Raw genomic sequence first — 17,992 nt, 5'->3', positions numbered from 1 at the left:
AGTTTGGACCTGCTAAACCTAACGGAACCGGATATTTTAATACGTTTATGTTTTATGCTTAATAGTGTATCTTAAGGTATGGACAAAGACCCAGAAGAGATTCTTTTGGGCCATAAGGTAGCAGATGGCCCTGGGGACGCCGCTATGTCTAGGATTTAAGTGCTGTTCAAAGAGTTTTATCACCCTCACTGTTTATCCGAAGCCCAAACCAGGGCAGGTCTTAAGTGTTCCAGTTAACACCTTTCAACAAAGGTTTTCCTGCCAGAACTCCAAATGGTAGACTGTCTGGCATTCCTGACGTAAATGTGGGGCTTCAGAAATGAGACCCCCAGAGTTCTACTGCGCATGTGCCAACTAGCAGGGGGGCATGGGTCAGAATGCTTTCCCACGTTAGTGAGTGGCTGGAGGTAATTGGAAACCAATCCCCTGTGCTTAAGGTTAAGAATAGAAGGAGAATGGTTTATAAACTGCTGTCCACCCATATATCCTTTGTCTTCGTTTGCTGATATGGTTACCTGATATCACCTGAATGATTTCCTCACTGCTGAAAGAAATGCTACATCATACTTCTCATTCCCCAACCCTTAAGTAAGTGTACTTCTTGTTCGTTACTGTATTATCTGTTGTGTTCACCTATATTCTAAGGAATAAATACAATTTATTATATCTTAAGCCTCGTTCAGTTCAAACCCAATTATTTTTGTGTAATATTAATAAGCCTGTGGAAGCTATCGTCACAAGGAGGTATTATAGTGTGTATTGTGGGGAGAATTAGTGTGTGTGTTGTTTGGGAGTGATATTCGGGAGGATTGTGTGTGCAGAAGGAAGAATGAGTGAGGGGGGAGTAAGGGAGCAGGATTGAATGAGAGGGGGTCATTGAGTGATAGCGGGGAGGGGAGGGAAGAGTGAGGAGAGTGGGTGTAGGAGGGAGCAGTGCAAGAGACCGTCGGGGGCAGAATACATGGTGAGAAGGGAGGCTGCCTAGAAGCATAAAAAATCTACTTCACCGCTGTTCTGTACTCTCTTCAATACTCTGTGTTACAGATCTCTCTGGCAAGAAATGGGGTCCAATGGCAAAGACTGCTCTAAATAAGATAGTATAAATGAACACAGAGAGAAATTCCAAAGAGTAACCCAAGAAAATACAAGTGAAATCTAATCGTAAGGTAATTAGTCCCATTAAGTGAAATACATAAAGGAATAGTCCATAAAAAAGCACAAAGGAAAAAAATAGGAGTACTTTATTGTGATGTTACATTTCAGAGAATATAAAATTATAGGAAAACAATTCCACTTTGTTCAGAAAACCAGAAAGTCTTGGTCCCAGGTGGATTGAATTTTTATTGCAAATAAGTTCCTTAATACACAAGTAAAGAATATAGTTACTTATTCTATTCTCTACTGTAAGACGTGCCACATTGCCCAATATTTGGGTACAGTGCCCAGATTGTGACCATGCACTACAGAGGTGAGATTCCCCCAACTCCAATTTGCTACACACTCCAAGAGAGATTATTGTGATCAGAGGTGGAATGAGAGGGGTGAGAAGGGTCGCTGCCCAGGGAGTAGCCTGACAGGGGGTACAGAAATCTCTTTTGGTGCATATATTGCGGAGCTGCATTGATTGACTTGTCAATCAGCTCTGCTGCCTATCCCATTGACATCATGATCCGGCACTGTGATCAGCTGCAGCGCTGACCCAGGTGTGTTAGTGCAGCACTTTACAGGGAGGGAACAGAGGTTGTGGATGACAGATGCTGGGGATAGGCCATGAGTACGGGCCAGAGTAAGGTGGAGACTTTCTGTACTCTGCATACAGGACACTGCATGCATGACAGTGTCTGTGTGTGTGTGTGTGTGTGTGTGTGTGTATTCCAAGTGTCAGTGTGCATAAGTAAGTGTGCTCTGTAAGTATGCCTGTGTGGCAGGTATAGGGGGGTGGTTCAGCTGGAGGAACTTATCCAGGCACAAAAGCACATAGATGCCCCAGATTATACCACCCCAAATGCTGATAATATCCTGCTGCACTTTACAGAAGATGATGCAGATGTCAGTGGGTGGTGGGTTCATTAAATCCATCCATCATATCATAGCCACACTGTGCATATGATGTACTGAATCAATCACAGGAAGACATCTCCATGGTAGGGGTAGAAGTTAACAGAATATGTCCAGCACTGTGGTGTGTAGCCCATAAATAATAATTGTGCACATTACAGAACATACTTGCAACTGCAAGATCATTTTGCTGCTTGTAGTGTTTGCTCTTGTCCTGTGCAGTGTTGTCGTAGATCCGTCTCTTCAGTGTTCACTGCAATAAAAGTAAGACATTGCATTAATATTACAGAAGTTTGGGAGCTGAAATCCCACTATGCTGCAGACATTTTCCCTTTGCATAAGATTCTTGTGATTATATCTCAATGATGATCAATAACAACTACATCATAACACAGCCGCTCAATACAAAATATGTATTTGCTATCAATGGTCATGGAGGCCAAACGTCACACAATGTACAGATATACTGCTGCGGCCGAGTTTATTCGAGCATTTGCCCGTTCTTGGCCGCAGCAGTAACCTGGCACGCGCCGGAGGGTGCCGGGCGCACGCCGAAGCAGCGGAGCGCCCTCCGATCGGGGCTTTCTCCCTTCCGCTGCCGGGTCCGTCGGGTCCCCCGGAACCCCCTGCCGCTGTCCCCCACATCGCGGGACACCAGTGCTCCCTCGGGGAGCCCTGGACGCGCGTGCAGGGGGCGCAGGCACCCGATGACGCGTGACCGTGCATCGGTGATGCGCGGCACGCTGAGGGAGTGCGGCTAGCACGCCGGGGCATCCCCCGGCTTGCGGTGCTAGCCGTGCTTCAATAAAACGTGTCGGTAGTGTAGCAAGGATTATTTCTTCCTCTGGTGCATTATGATGGGATGTGTTGTAAGATTCTGCATTATTAGCATCACTGAATCTTTTGGAAACTGAGTAATATTCTATGTTTTAATGCAATATTATGGATGATCAGCCGGTAAAATAAAGCTTACTGTATCTGTAGCCATGCTCTACCCATGATGTGCTGAATCAATGACTGCAGAGTGATTCAGAGTGGTAAACATGACTGGAACTCATCTCTGAATAGAGGACAGAACAGCAGTGCAGAGTAGGAGGTGAATGTATCTCAAATGGAAGACTTAGTAGCTGTGTGGGGAGTAGACAGTACAGACTGATCAAATAAATAGTTAAAGGAGTATCTTCAACATTACTTGGCTTTGTTATCAACATTGAAGTTTCTCTTGTTTTTTCTGTTCTTTAAATCACTACTACTGATGCCATGTGTAACCTGTACTGAGAGATATACTCTACTGGCCTAGATGAAACCATATGATGCAAACAGGATTCATCCCACTCCAGATTCATATGATTGCACCACTTCAACCTTTAATAAAACACATAGAACTACAGCAGTGCGCTACTGCACATGTTCTTGTTATGAATGGTAGTAGATGTGGTCCTTGGGTCAATACTTCATACAGCAGCCACACTCTACTCATGATGTATTGAATCAACAAAAACCTGCATGGTACAGATCACAGGAAGGGTAGAGTAGAGGGGAATATGTCCAATGCGAAACCCTTAGCAGCTGGATTGTGTGGAGTCAACAAAACGACAAATACTAAATGAGAAATATACACATTGCTTATCTGTCTCTGTGTAGTCATTTTCCTCCTCTTCAACTGTCTTTCAAAATTTCTCTTCTGACAGAAAAGAAACACATGGCTTCAATATTCACTGTTCTTCCCTCCTGAAATAAAAGTTAAGCATTGCATGGTTATGATCATACATACAATGAACCTTGCGCCAAACCATGTGATCCAAAGTAAATCCACCTCCCTCCCATAGCTGTGTTCCTTCTAGAGCTTCTACCACACAAGTCATTAATGTTCGTGACACTGTACTGCAGTCACAGTCTGCACACAAAGTACTGAATCAATTACATCACACTGAAAAGGCAGTGTACATGATGCAATAGTTAACCATAATAACTGTCATGCAAATGACAGGAAAACCTATATGTATATCATTAGGGGAGAGGGGAAAAATAATTAAAAAATAAGTGCGACAAATAAAAACAGATTATAGGAAAGTAAATCCTTGCCCTGGGAACTTTACAATCTAATAGAAATGTTAGAAGACTTAAAGAGAGGCAGCAGTTGGGGGAAGAAGTGCAGTAGATGACAATGCTTGTCCTTAATGGTGGGTACAATTAGTAGAAAGCACATCTTGGGAACAATAGTTGTTAGCAGTGACTGTGGGTGTGGGACAGTAGCCACGAGTCAAAGTTTTTTAAATGCTTGATTTAAGTCGTGAATTTTAAGATTGGTCTTACATGTGGGTGGAAGAGGTTATGTTGGCATATACTGAGTGTGAGGAAGTTTCACATGTACGGTGCAGTGATGGAAAATGGTTTCAGGCAAGTGAGAGAACAGTAGAGGTGAAAGAAGTTTACAGGAGACAGTTATGGTTATAGTGCAAGAGACAAGCAAGGGCATAACGAGAGATCAAAGATGATATGCAAGAAGGAGCAGATTAATGGAGAGCCTTAACAAAAAGGTAAGGAGGAGAACTTTGTAGGTGATACAAAAACTTGATGGGATGCCAGGACAGGGATTTAAGGAGATGAGCAGAGACTGTTGTGGAAGAAAGTGAGATAATTCAAGCAGCAGAGTTTTGCATAGGAGAAAGTTGTGAAGCATGGAGGCCTGTTAGTAGTATGTTAAAATAACCTATAGGATAACAGTATACATTGGAGTTTTAGCAGTAGGTTGAGAGGGGAAAGGGAAGATCTTGGCAATATTACAGAGAAAGAGGCAACACATTTTACCCATAGCCGTGCATGTGAATGGAGATGGAATTGAAGAGCCAAATGTTACTCCTATGCAACATGTTTGATGACAAGATAGATGGTAGTACTGTTTACTGTGATGGAGAAAGGGGATAATATGAGCCCAGTTTTAGACATTAAGTTTAAGGCAGTGGAGTGCCATCCATGAGCATATAGCCAGGAGACAACCCAAGAGTAGAGACTGGATTGCAGGAGTGAGAACAGGGGTGGATAGATTTGTGTGTGTATCATCCGCATAGAGATTATATCTAAGGCCAAAAGCATTGATGAAGTCACCAAATGATAGTATGTAGAGAGAAAGAGAGATCTCAGAACAGAGACCTGATGTATACCCACAGACAGATCAATAGAAGACGAAGACATGTTAGCAACAGAGATGGAGAATGTGTGACAGGAAAGTTATGATGAAAACCAGGATAGAACTTTGTTACTGATACCAAGAGAGAGTTTAGAATATGAAGGAGGAGAGTGATTGAGAGCATCAAACGCAGCCGATAGATCAAGTAGGATTAGTAGGGAAAAACCTTGGGAATTAGCTTTAAGCACAGTCTGTAGAACGTGCTGTACGAAAGGCAGGTTGTAAAGAATCCAGGAGGGCATGTGATTTAAGAATGTTGACACTAGCAATTAGAAGGCAAACAGCATGAGGGATACAGAGCGGTAGTTAGTAAGGCACATAGGGTGTAGTTTGTTTCTGACAAAAGGGTGACCGCTACAGGCTTAAAGTAAGAGGGCAAAAATCCAGAGAATAGGGAGAAATTGAAGATGTGGGTGAGAGTGGGGACTAAGAGATGCAGTAAGGTGTGAGGGGATACGATCTAGAGGGCATGTGGTAGAGGGAGAATAGAAGATGATTAGCTTCCAGCTCTGTAAGAGAAGAAAAGGAGTCAAGTGCAGAAGGAGATTTGGGTAGAAGGAGAGAAGGGGGAAGGGACAGAAGGAATCTCCTTTTGGGTGGCATCCACCTTGCCTCTGAAGTAGTCAAATGCTTGAGGAGAAGTGAAGGAAGGATGGCAAGTGGGAGGAGAAGGTCAGTGGAGGGAGTCAAATACAGAGAAAAAAACAGCGTAAATTAAATTTGAGTGTTGATGAGTGTGGAAAAAAGTAGTGTATTTAGCCCTAGAGAGCAGCTTTATACAGGACAGGAGACATTTTTACTGTAGAAAAATCAAACAAAGTGTGAGATTTCCTCCGTAGGTATTAAGAACAGCGAGTGGAAGTGTGATGAGTGTGTTTGGGAATTTAGCCAAAGGTGTGGGTTAGAGGGATGAGTGTGTCAGAGCCTATAGGGGGCATATAGATAGGAGGATAGCATTGTAAGAGTTAATAAGATTGTTAGTTTAAGCAGAAAGAGAGAGAGAGAAGAGAGAAGAGAGGTTAGAGTAGATGTCAGAGGAGAGTTTAATTAAGCAGAGGCAAATCAGTGGGACAGGTAAGATGCGGTGAGGGGAATGACTGATTGTGACTGATGAGAGCAGAAGAGGTTATGTACAACTAGAGCCTTGTTAGTAAGAGTGGACATTCCAGAGGGCACAGGAGAAGGGAAGAGAAAAGTAAGGAAAGGAATGTGGATTACATTAGATAGGTTAACACTCTTAGTAGGGAGGCCTGATGTGTATATGAGCCGGTCCAAGATTATAAGAGATATCCCCCAACATCAGCGAGCATAGAAGGAGACACAGAGATAGGTGTAGAGAGAGACAGAGATAGGGATATGTAGAGAGAGAAGGGCGTCAAGAGAATGAGACAGATAGGCGTAGAGAGAGGAGACATAGAGAGAGGGGGCTTTGAGAGGGGGCGTAGAGAATGAGGGAAGGTGGAAGAGAATAGGATGTGCAGGAGAGCATTTCATTGAGCAGTGCAGAAATAGCTGCAATAGAGGTCTGTACAAATGGTGCTTTGTGTAGACACATGCAAAGGTAGGGGAAGGAAAGTGTATAGAACATGTGGATAAAAGCAGGAGTGTGGAAGTTAGAGAAATTAGAAAAGTTTTACAGAGCAGTGAGGAAACAGTAAACAGAAAGAACAAGAGAGAGGTTACATTGGGATGACGTGCTGTGGTAGAGAGAAATGCTAGGAGAGAGCCTCCAGATATTAGAGGACATGAATTGAGAGAGCAAATGTATAAATCAAAACCGGAGGGGGAGGTATAGCACGAAAGCTTGCACAGCAGTTGATGAAGATTATAGTCTTAAAGTTGCGTGTACCTGTCAGGGCACTCAAGAAGGTCAATGCTCACAAGTGCAGAGTTCATGAAGAAATGCTGAATCCAGTTCCCCTCCAATTTAATTTTAATATAACTTTTCCATTCTTCATTACTGCAAAAAGCAAACAAAACAAAACCACATTGCATTACTATTTTCAAAATGGATTGAATGACATATTCAACAGTAACTGTGTGATGCCAATATTGCCTTCTCACTCGTAGGCCAGTACGGTCAGGTACCCAGTACTGATAAAACAATAAGTGCCCGTACTAAGTACCAATATGAATTATAAGGAAATGTAAAATCTCCAGGTCTCTCTCCATCTCTGCAACAGATATATGGATAAGCCCATATTAAGGCATCACGTGACCGGAGCCGTCACTGACTGGGTATACGCAAAGATGCAGGGAGATGCAAAGAAAGGGAGGGAGAGAGACAGGGAGAAGATGGGAAACGGAGGGAGGCACGGATGGCAGGCCTCTCTCTTTCACTGGTGCATGCAAGGAGCTGGTCCCAACATCCACAAAGTGTGTGTGTATTATTGGTTGTGTTTTATGGCGGTAGGAGGATAGTGTGTATATTGTGTGTGTGTGGGAGTATTATATTGTGTGTAGGGTATTATAGTGTGTATATTATGTTGAGGTGCAGAGGAGAGTGTTAGATTGGGTATCTTGTGTTAGGGGGTATTGTGTATATTGTGTTTAAGACTATAATATTATTGGGGAGATTATTATTGAGGAGGTATTAAAGTGTGTATTGTGGGGAGTATTAGTGTATGTATTATTTGTGGGTGACAGATGCTGTGGGTAGGCCAAGAGTACGGGCCAGACTAAGGTGGAGACTTTCTGTACTCTGCATACAGGACTCTACATGCACTGCAGAGGTGAAATTCCCCCAACTCCAATTTGCTACACTCTCCAAGAGAGAATATTGTGATCAGAGGTGGAAGATGAGCAGGGTCACTGCCCAGGGAGTAGCCTGTCAGGGGGCATGGAAATCTCTTTTGGTGCGTATGTTGCCACGTGGCATTGATTGACCGGTCAATTAGCACTGCTTCCTATCACAGTGACATGATCCGGTGCTGTGATCGGTTGCAGCGCTGACCAAGGTGTGTTAGTGCAGCAATTTACAGGGAGGGAACAGAGGTTGTGGGTGACAGATGCTGGGGGTAGGCCAAGAGTACGGGCCAGAGCAAGGTGGAGATATTCTGTACTCTGCATGCCCATCCTGCATGCCCAGGACTCTGCATGCATGCCAGTGGCTGTGGGGTGTGTGTGTGTAGGTATGCCAAGTGTCAGTGTGCATAAGTAAGTGTGCTGTGTGTGTAAGTAAGTTTGCCTGTGTGGCAGGAGGTGTAGGGGGGTGGGGGGCGGGGGGCGGTTCAGCTGGAGGACTTTACCCAGCACAAAAGCACATAGATGCCTCTGATTATATCACCCCAAATGCTGATAATATCCTGCTGTAGATGCACTTTACAGAAGATGATACAGATGTCATCAGTGTTTGGTGGGTTCATTAAATCAATCCATCATATAATAGCCACACTGTGCATATGATGTACTGAATCAGTAACACCAGGAAGACATCTCCATGTTAGGAGTAGAGTTGAAGTTAACAGAATATGTCCAGCACTGTGGTGTGGAGCCCATACATAATAATTGTGCACATTACCAGAACAACATATTGTCAACTGCATGATCATTTTGCTGTTGTAGTAGATCCGTCTCTTCGGTGTTCACTGCAATAAAAGTAAGACATTGCATTAATATTACAGAAGTTTGGGGGCTGAAATCCCACTATGCTAATGACAGTTTCCCTTTGCATAAGATTCTTGTGATTATATCTCAATGATGATCAATAACAACTACATCATAACACAGCTGCTCTATACAGAATATGTATTTGCCATCAATGGTCATGGAGGCAATATGTCACACAATGTACATATATAGCAAGGATTATTTCTTCCTCTGGTGTATTATGATGGGAGGGTGAGATTCTGCATTATCAGCATCAGTAAATCTGTAGGAAACTGAGTGATATTCTATTTTTTGATGCAATATTAGGGTAAAATAAAGCTTGCTGTATCTATAGCCATGCTCTACCCATGATGTGCTGAATCAATGACTGCAGAGCGATTTAGAGTGGTAAACATGACTTGAACTCATCTCTGAATAGAGGGTAGCACAGTAGTGCAGAGTAGAAGGTGAATGTATCTCAAATGGAAACCCTTAGCAGCTGTGTGGGGAGTAGACAGTACAGACTGACCAAGTAAATAGTAAAAAGTAGTAACTTCAACATTACTTGGTTTTGTTCTCCACTCCTGTTTTTCTGTTCTTTAAATCACTAATACTGATGCCATATGTAACCTGTACTGAGAGTTATATACTCTACTGGCCTAGATCAAATTAAATGATGCAAACAGGATCCCTCCCACTCAAGATTCATATGATTGCACCACCTCAACCTTTCATAGCAATAACATAGAACTGCAGCAGTGCGCTACTGCACATGTTCTTGTTATGAATGGTAGTAGATGTGGTCCTTGGGTCAGTACTTCATACTGTAGCCACACTCTATTCATGATGTATTGAATCAACAAAAATCTGCATGGTACAGATCACAGGAAGGGGTGGAGTAGAGGTGAATATGTCCAATGCGAAACCCTTAGCAGCCGGATTTTTTGGAGTCAATAAAACGACAAATACTAAATGAGAAATATACACATTGCTTATCTGTCTCTGTGTAGTCATTTTCCTCCTCTTCAACTGTCCTTCAATTTTCTATTTTGCAAGAAAATGAACACATGGCTTCAATATTCACTTCTGTTCTGCAGTCTTTCCTCTTGAAATAAAAAAGTTAAGCATTGCATTATTATTATTATAATTATTATTGACGATACATACAATGAACCTTGCTCCAAACCATGTGATACAAAGCAAATCCACCTCCCTCCCACAGCTGTGCTCCTTCTAGAGCTTCTACCACACAAGTTATTCATGTCAGTGAAACTGTACTGCAGTCCCGGTCTGCACACAATCTACTGAATCAATGACATCACACTGTGTCACACAATGTCATGCTAACGACAGGAAACAATCTTTGTATATATCTTTGTATATATAATAATAATAATAATAATAATAATAATAATAATAAAAAAAATAAGACAGGACAGACACTCCTACATTGCAATCAATAGAAAATAACTGGGACAGGCACTTCAAGGATGCATACGGTCCCGGATAAACTGTAGCTACCTATACACGTGTGCCTTGTCTCTAGACTCTGCATATATCTCTATTTATATACCACCCATTGTGTACTCAGCGCTTTACAAGAGAGACCAAAAAGTACAGGAAATTATTATACAATAAGTTCAACAAACAAAAACAGACAATAGGAAAGTAAATCCCTGTCCTGGGTAGTTTACAATCTAAGAGAAATGTAAGGAGACTTACAGAGAGACAACAGGTGGGGGAACAAGTGCAGTAGATGACAATGCTTGTCCTTAATGGTGGGTACTTGTAGTATAAAGCACTTCTTGGGAACAATAGTTAGTGACTGAATGAGTGACAGTAGCAACGAGTAAAAGCTATTGAAATGCTTCATTTAAGTTGTGAATTTTAAGGTTGATCTTAAATGTGGGTGGAAGAGGGTATGTTGGCATATACTGAGTGTGTGTGAGTTTCACAGGTAAATTGATGGGAAAGGGTTTCAGGCAAGAGAGCGAGTGCGCAGTAGAGGTGTAAGAAGTATAATGGAGACAGTTATTAGTAGAGCTTAGGAGACGAGGAAGGGCATAACGAGACCAAAGATGATATGTAGGAAGGAGCAGATGAATAGAGAATAGTGTTGGACTGGGTCCTCAACTATAAAAAAATGGGTAACGGGTACCCGGCCAAAATGAAAGGTTCTACCCGGTCGGGTACACGGTTTGGCACTTACCTTCCGGGTGGCGGTGACATCTAGGATCAGCAGCAGTCCTGTGACGGTGGCAGCATCTGTGGTGTCTTCAGCCGGCGGGGGAGCTGCAGGCTCACAGACACAGCTTACCTGCTTCGGTGCTGTGGAAGTGATTCCTGCAGCTCCCCCCGCCAGGTGAAGACACCTCTGATGCTGCCAACATCAGAGGACTGCTGCTGCTGATCCTAGATGTCTTAGGAAAGGTAAGTATAAAAGATTATTTCCAGCTGCCCTGACATTACCCGACGCCGGGTATTACCCGGCCAAGTCCACTTCTCAGTGGCCGGTTTCGAGTAATGTCCGGGTAGCTGGAAATGTGTCGGGTAACGCCGGGTACTCGGTACACCACTAATAGAGAACCTTAACAAAAAGGTAAGGAGGAGAACTTTGTAGGTGATCTGAAACTTGATGGGAAGCAAGGAGAGGGATTTAAGGAGGAAGAGATGAGCAGATACTGTTGTGGGAGAAAGGGAAATTATTCAAGCAGCAGAGTTTTGGATAGATTGCAAATGAGAAAGTTGTGAAGCAGGGAGCCCTGTTAGCAGTATGTTAACCCATACGATAAGGGCATGCATTGGCGTTTTAGCAGTAGATTGACAGAGAAAAGGGCAAATCTTGGAAATATTACAGAGAAAGAATCAACAAACTTTAGCCAGTGTCGTGAATGAAGATGGAAAGGGAAGAGTCAAATGTTACTCCTAGGCAATGTGCTTTCATGACAGGATGATGGTAGTACTGTTTACTGCGATGGAGAAAGGTGATATTAGGCCAGATTTAGGGGGAAATATGAGGAGCTCAGTTTTAGACATTAGGTTTAAGGCAGAAGAGTGTCATCCATGGAGGATATAGCCAGGAGGCCACCCGAAACTAGGAACTAAATTGCAGGAGTGACGGTAGGGTGGATAGGTGTGTGTATCATCTGCATAGAGATGATATCAAGGGCCAAAATAGTTGATAAGGTCAACTAGTGATAGTATGTAGTGAGAGAGGTCCCAGAACAGAGTCCTGAGGTATACCAACAGACAAAACAACAGGAGACAAAGACACGTTAGCAACAGAGATGGAGAATGTGTGATGGAGAAGTATGATGAAAACCAGGATATAAGTTTGCTGCGGATACGAAGAAAGAGTTTAGAATATGAATGAGAAGAGTGATTGACAGTATCAAAAGCAGAAGAGAGATCAAGCAGGATTAGTAAGTAAAATGGACCTTGGGAATTTTCTTTATGTACATAATTGGTTACATTGGGAAAGGCAGATTGTGAAGGGCCCAGAGGAGCATGTGATTTAAGAATGTTGATCAAACGGGAGATCACAAGACGTTCTAGCAATTAGGAGGCAAATGGTAGGACGGATACAGGGCGATAGTTAGAAATTCACACAAGGTCAAGGTTATTTTTGAGAATAGGGGTGACCACTGCATGCTTAAAAGGAAGAGTTGAAAGAGCCAAAGGATATGGAGGAATTGAAGATGTGGGTGAGAGTGAGAGTGAGAATATAGGATTGAGAGGGCATGTGGTAGAGGGAGAAGAGAAGATCAGGTTCCAGCTTTGTGACAGGAGAAAAGGAGTCAAGAGTGCAATGAGATCTAGATAGAAAAAGAGAGAGGGGGAAGGGAGAGAACGAATCTACTTGTGGATGGCATCCACCTTGCCTCAAGTGAGCAAAGGCTTGAGGAGAAATAAAGGATGGATGTTAAGTGGGAGGAGAAAGTCAGTGGTGGGACTCAAATACATAGAAGACAGTGTGAATTAAATTGGAGTGTTGATGAGTGAGGAAAAAGTAGTGTTTGACCTTAAAAAAAGGAGCAGAGTTTTACAGAACAGGACAAAGGTTTAGTGTAGAAAATCAGACTGTGAGATTTCCTCCATAGGTGTTAAGAGCAGCAGTGTGATGTGATGAAGTGTGATGAGAGCGTGCTTGTGAATTTAACCAATGCATGGGTTAGGCTGCGTCTATAGTAAGCACGCAACAGAAGGCAAAGTTAGCGCATGCCTGTCGCTCCAGCAATCCCTGCACTGAGGTCCGAGGCGACGGGGAGGCCCTGCATCGCTCGCACGCACTGTGGACGACCAAGCGTGTGCCCATGATAATCACGGCCTTAGAGGGATGAGTGTGTCAGAGCCTAGAAGGGGCATATAGATGATGGAGGAGGAGGGAGGAGGAGATGATAGCATTGTAAGAGTTAACAAGATAGTTAGTTTAAGCAGAAAGTGAGGAGAGGTTAGAGATAAGGGTAGATGTCAGAGGAGAGAGTTCAATTAAGCTGAGGTATCGAGTAGGACAGGGGTGAGGGGAATGAGAAGTGGTGGACATTCCAGAGGGCACGTGAGAAGGGAAGAGTAAAGTGAGACAAGGAATGTGGATTACATTAGATGGGTTAATACGCTTAGCAGGGAGGTGGAGAGAGAGGCAAGAGGCAGAGGGTGGTGTAGGGGTAGAGGAAGAGATGTTGCATGTACCTTGTCAGAACATTAAAGAACGTCAATTCACACTGGTGCAGAGTTGATGATGAAATGCTGAATCCAGTTCACGTCCAATTCAATTTTAACAGAACTTTTTCATTCTTCATTACTGCAAAAAAAAAAGTAAAAAACAATGCATTACTATTTTCAAAATGGATTGAATTCCCCCACCAATGACTATGTGTTACCAATATATCCCTCTCAGTCCCACTGCAGCACATACTGTACCAGTGTGAAAGTAAGAAGGTACACAGTACCGGTAAAACAATACGTGCCGGTACTATGCACCATATGAATTATAAGGGGATGTAAATCTCCCAGTCTCTCTCCATATCCGCAACAGAGCGGGCTCCGGTCAGTGGCATGGATGCCCATATATGGGTATGCTCATATTTGGGCATCCCATGTCACTGACCGGAGCCGGCTCTGAGTACAGGGATATATGCGGAGACGCAGAGGTGCAAGGAAATGGGAGGAGGCACGGTGAGAAACAGGGAGAGACCACAGGAAGATAGAGGGCAACAACTTCCACAAGGTACTTGTATGGGTATAATTGTTTGTATTTTGTGCAGAGGGGGTAATTTCAGATAAAATACAATTCTCCACCCTCTACGAAACAATTCCACTTTGTTCAGTAAGCCAGAAAGTCTTGGTCCCATGTGGACTGAATTTAATGCAAATAAGGTCCTTAATACACAAGTAAAGAATAAAGTTACTTATTCTCTACTGTAAGAAGTGCCACATTGCCCACTATTTGGGTCCTGTGCCCAGATTGTGACCATGCATGGCAGAGGTGAGATTCCCCCAACTCCAATTTGCTACACTCTCCAAGAGAGATAATTGTGATCAGAGGTGGAACTAGGGGAGGGTGTGAGCAGGGTCACTGCCCAGGGAGTAACCTGACTGGGGGCACGGAAATCTCATTTAGTGCATATGTTGCGGCACTGCATTGATTGACCGGTCAATCTGCACTGCTGCCTGTCACAGTGACATCCTGATCGGGCACTGTGATCAGCTATAGCACTGACCCAGGTGAGATAGTTCAGCACTTTACAAGGAGGGAACAGATGTTGTGGGTGACAGATGCTGGAGGTAGGCCAAGACTGTTGGCCAGAGTAACGTGGAGACTTACTGCACTCTGCATGCCCATCCTCTCCCTGACATCAGGGGAAGGAAGTGGCCCTGGGGTGTGTGTAGGTATGCCAGATGTCAGTGTATGCATAAGTAAGTATGCCTGTGTAGTGGGAGGTGTAGGGGCGTTAAGCTGGAGGACTTAAAACAGGCACAAAAGCACATAGATACCTCTGATTATACCGCACCAAATGCTGATAATATCATGCTGTAGCTGCACTTTACAGAAGATGATGCAGATGTCATCATTGGTTGGTGGGTTCATTAAATCAATCCATCATATCATAACCACACTGTGCATATGATGTACTGAATCAGTAACACCAGGAAGACATCTCCATGTTAGGAGTAGAGTTGAAGTTAACAGAATATGTCCAGCACTGTGGTGTGTAGCCCATAAATAATAATTGTGCACATTACCAGAACAACATACTGTCAACTGCAAGATCATTTTGCTGCTTGTAGCGTATGCTCATCCTGTACAGTGTTGTAGTAGATCCGTCTCTTCAGTGTTCACTGCAACAAAAGTAAGACATTGCATTAATATTACAGACGTTTGGGGGCTGAAATCTCACTTCGCTGCGGACAATTTCCCTTTGCATAAGATTCTTGTGATTATGTCAATGATGATCAATAACTGCATCATAACACAGCCGCTCTATACAGAAGATGTACTTGCTCTCATTGGTCATGGAGGTAATACGTCACACAATGTACAGATATAGCAAGGATTATTTCTCCCACTTGTGCATTATGGCATTATGATGGGAAATGTTGTGAGATTCTGCATTATCAGCATCACTGAATCTTTTGGAAATTAAGTGATATTCTATGTTTTAATGCAATATTATGGGTGATCAGCCGGTAAAATAATAATAGCTTGCTGTATCTGTAGCCATGCTCTACCCATGATGTGCTGAACCAATGACTGCAGAGAGATTCAGAGTGCTAAACATGACTGGAACGCATCTCTGAATAATGGGCAGCAAAGCAGTGCAGAATAGGAGGTGAAAGTATTTAAAATGGAAGATCCTTAGCAGCTGTGTGGAGAGTAGACAGTACAGACTGACCAAGTAAATGGTAAAAGGAGTAACTTCAACATTACTTGGCTTTGTTCTCCACATTGAAGCTTTCCTCCTCTTTAAATCACTAATACTGATGCCATGTGTAACCTGTACTGAGAGTTATATAATCTACTGGCCTAGATGAAACCATATGATGCAAACAGGATCCATCCCACTCCAGATTCATAGAATTGAACCACCTCAACCTTTCATAACAATCACATAGAACTGCAGCTGTGCGCTACTGCACATGTTCTTGTTATGAATGGTAGTAGATGTGGTCCTTGGGTCTTTACTTCATACTGTAGCCACCCTCTACTCATGATGTATTGAATCAACGAAAACTTGCATGGTTCAGATCACAGGAAGGGGTAGAGTAGAGATGAAAATATTCAATGTGAAACCCGTAGCAGCCGGATTGTGTGGAGTCAATAAAACGACAAATACTAAATGGTAAATGAGAAATATACACATTGCTTATCTGTCTCTGTGTAGTAATTTTCCTTCTCTTCAACTGTCCTTCAAATTTTCTCTTTTGCAAGAAAAGGAACACATGGCTTCAATATTCACTTCTGTTCTGCAGTCATCCCTCCTGAAATAAAAGTTAAGCATTGCATTGTTATTATGATAATACATACAATAAACCTTGCTCCAAACCATTTGATGCAAAGCAAATCCACCTCCCACCCACAGCTGTGCTCCTTCTAGAGCATGCATGTCAAACTCCAGTCCTCGAGGGTCCCAAACAGGCCAGGTTTTCAGTAGGGATATCCTGAAAACCTGGCCTGTTTGCTGCCCTCGAGGACTGGAGTTTGACATCCTTGTTCTTGAGCTTCTACCACGCAAGTCATCCATGTGAGTGACACTGTACTGCAGTCCTGGTCTGCACACAATCTACTGAATCAATGACATCACACTGTAAAGGCAATCTACAAGATGTATTAGTTGTCCACACTTCCGAAATGTTACTTTTATGTCCAAATCACTTATTCCCATGACCTGATATTTGTATTTGTTATTTATAGGATTGTCACAAAGAGTTGATGAGGTCACCAAATGATAGTATGTAGAGAGAAAGAGAGATCTCAGAACAGAGCCCTGATGTATACCCACAGACAGATCAATAGAAGACGAAGACATGTTAGCAACAGAGATGGAGAATGTGTGACAGGAAAGTTATGATGAAAACCAGGATAGAACTGTGTTACGGATACCAAGAGAGAGTTTAGAATATGAAGGAGGAGAGTGATTGAGAGCATCAAACGCAGCAGATAGATCAAGTAGGATTAGTAGGGAAAAGTGACCTTGGGAATTTGCTTTAAGCACAGTCTGTAGAACGAGCTGTACGAAAGGCAGGTTGTAAAGGATCCAGGAGGGAATGTGATTTAAGAATGTTGACATTCTAGCAATTAGGAGACAAACAGCAGGAGGGATACAGGGCGGTAGTTAGTAAGGCACATAGGGTGTAGGTTGTTTCTGAGAAAAGGGTGACCACTACAGGCTTAAAGTAAGAGGGTAAAGAGCCAGAGAATAGGGAGGAATTGAAGATGTGGGTGAGAGTGGGGACTAAGAGATGCAGTAAGGTGTGAGGGGATACGATCTAGAGGGCATGTGGTAGAGGGAGAAGAGAAGATGATTAGCTTCCAGCTCTGTAAGAGAAGAAAAGGAGTCAAATGCAGAAGGAGAATTAGGTAGAAGGAGAGAAGGGGGAAGGGACAGAAGGAATCTCCTTGTGGGTGGCATCCACCTTGCCTCTGAAGTAGTCAAATGCTTGAGGAGAAGTGAAGGAAGGATGGCAAGTGTGAGGAGAAGGTTAGTGGAGGGAGTCAAATACAGGGAAAAAAAGACAGCGTAAATTAAATTTGAGTGTTGATGAATGTGAAAAAAAAGTAGTGTGGTTTGGCCCCAGAGAGCAGCTTTATACAGGACTGGAGACATTTTTACTGTAGAAAAATCAAATATCAATTGTGTGATTTCCTTCATAGGCATTAAGAACAGCGAGTGGAAGTGTGATGAACATGTTTGGGAATTTAGCCAAGGGTGTGGGCTAGAGGGACAAGTGTGTCAGAGCCTAGAGGGGGCATATAGATAGGAGGATAGCATTGTAAGAGTTAATAAGATTGTTAGTTTAAGCGGAAAGAGAGAGAGAGCAGAGAGGTTAGAGTAGATGTCAGAGGAGAGTTTAATTAAGCAGAGGCAAATCAGTGGGACAGGTAAGATGGGGTGAGGGGAATGACTGATTGTGAATGATGAGAGCAGAAGAGGTCAT

At 43.1% G+C, this 17,992-nt stretch overlaps 1 long non-coding RNA gene across 1 annotated transcript; it reads right to left on the bottom strand.

The window, feature by feature from the left end:
• Nucleotides 1–1,223: 1,223 nt before the first annotated feature.
• On the bottom strand, nt 1,224–13,632 carry LOC142485744 (uncharacterized). The gene is made up of 6 exons (XR_012798692.1): nt 13,526–13,632; nt 9,824–9,941; nt 8,769–8,835; nt 7,098–7,208; nt 3,680–3,789; nt 1,224–2,311 (listed from the first exon to the last, which is right to left on the bottom strand). It is a non-coding gene; the product is annotated as an uncharacterized LOC142485744 (long non-coding RNA).
• Between the last annotated feature and the right edge of the window lie 4,360 nt (nt 13,633–17,992).

Source organism: Ascaphus truei, unplaced genomic scaffold, assembly GCF_040206685.1.
Source record: "Ascaphus truei isolate aAscTru1 unplaced genomic scaffold, aAscTru1.hap1 HAP1_SCAFFOLD_629, whole genome shotgun sequence".
NCBI lineage: Eukaryota > Metazoa > Chordata > Amphibia > Anura > Ascaphidae > Ascaphus > Ascaphus truei.
The sequence above is the reverse complement of the archived record's forward strand: the minus strand, read 5'-3'. Positions and strand labels throughout refer to the sequence as shown.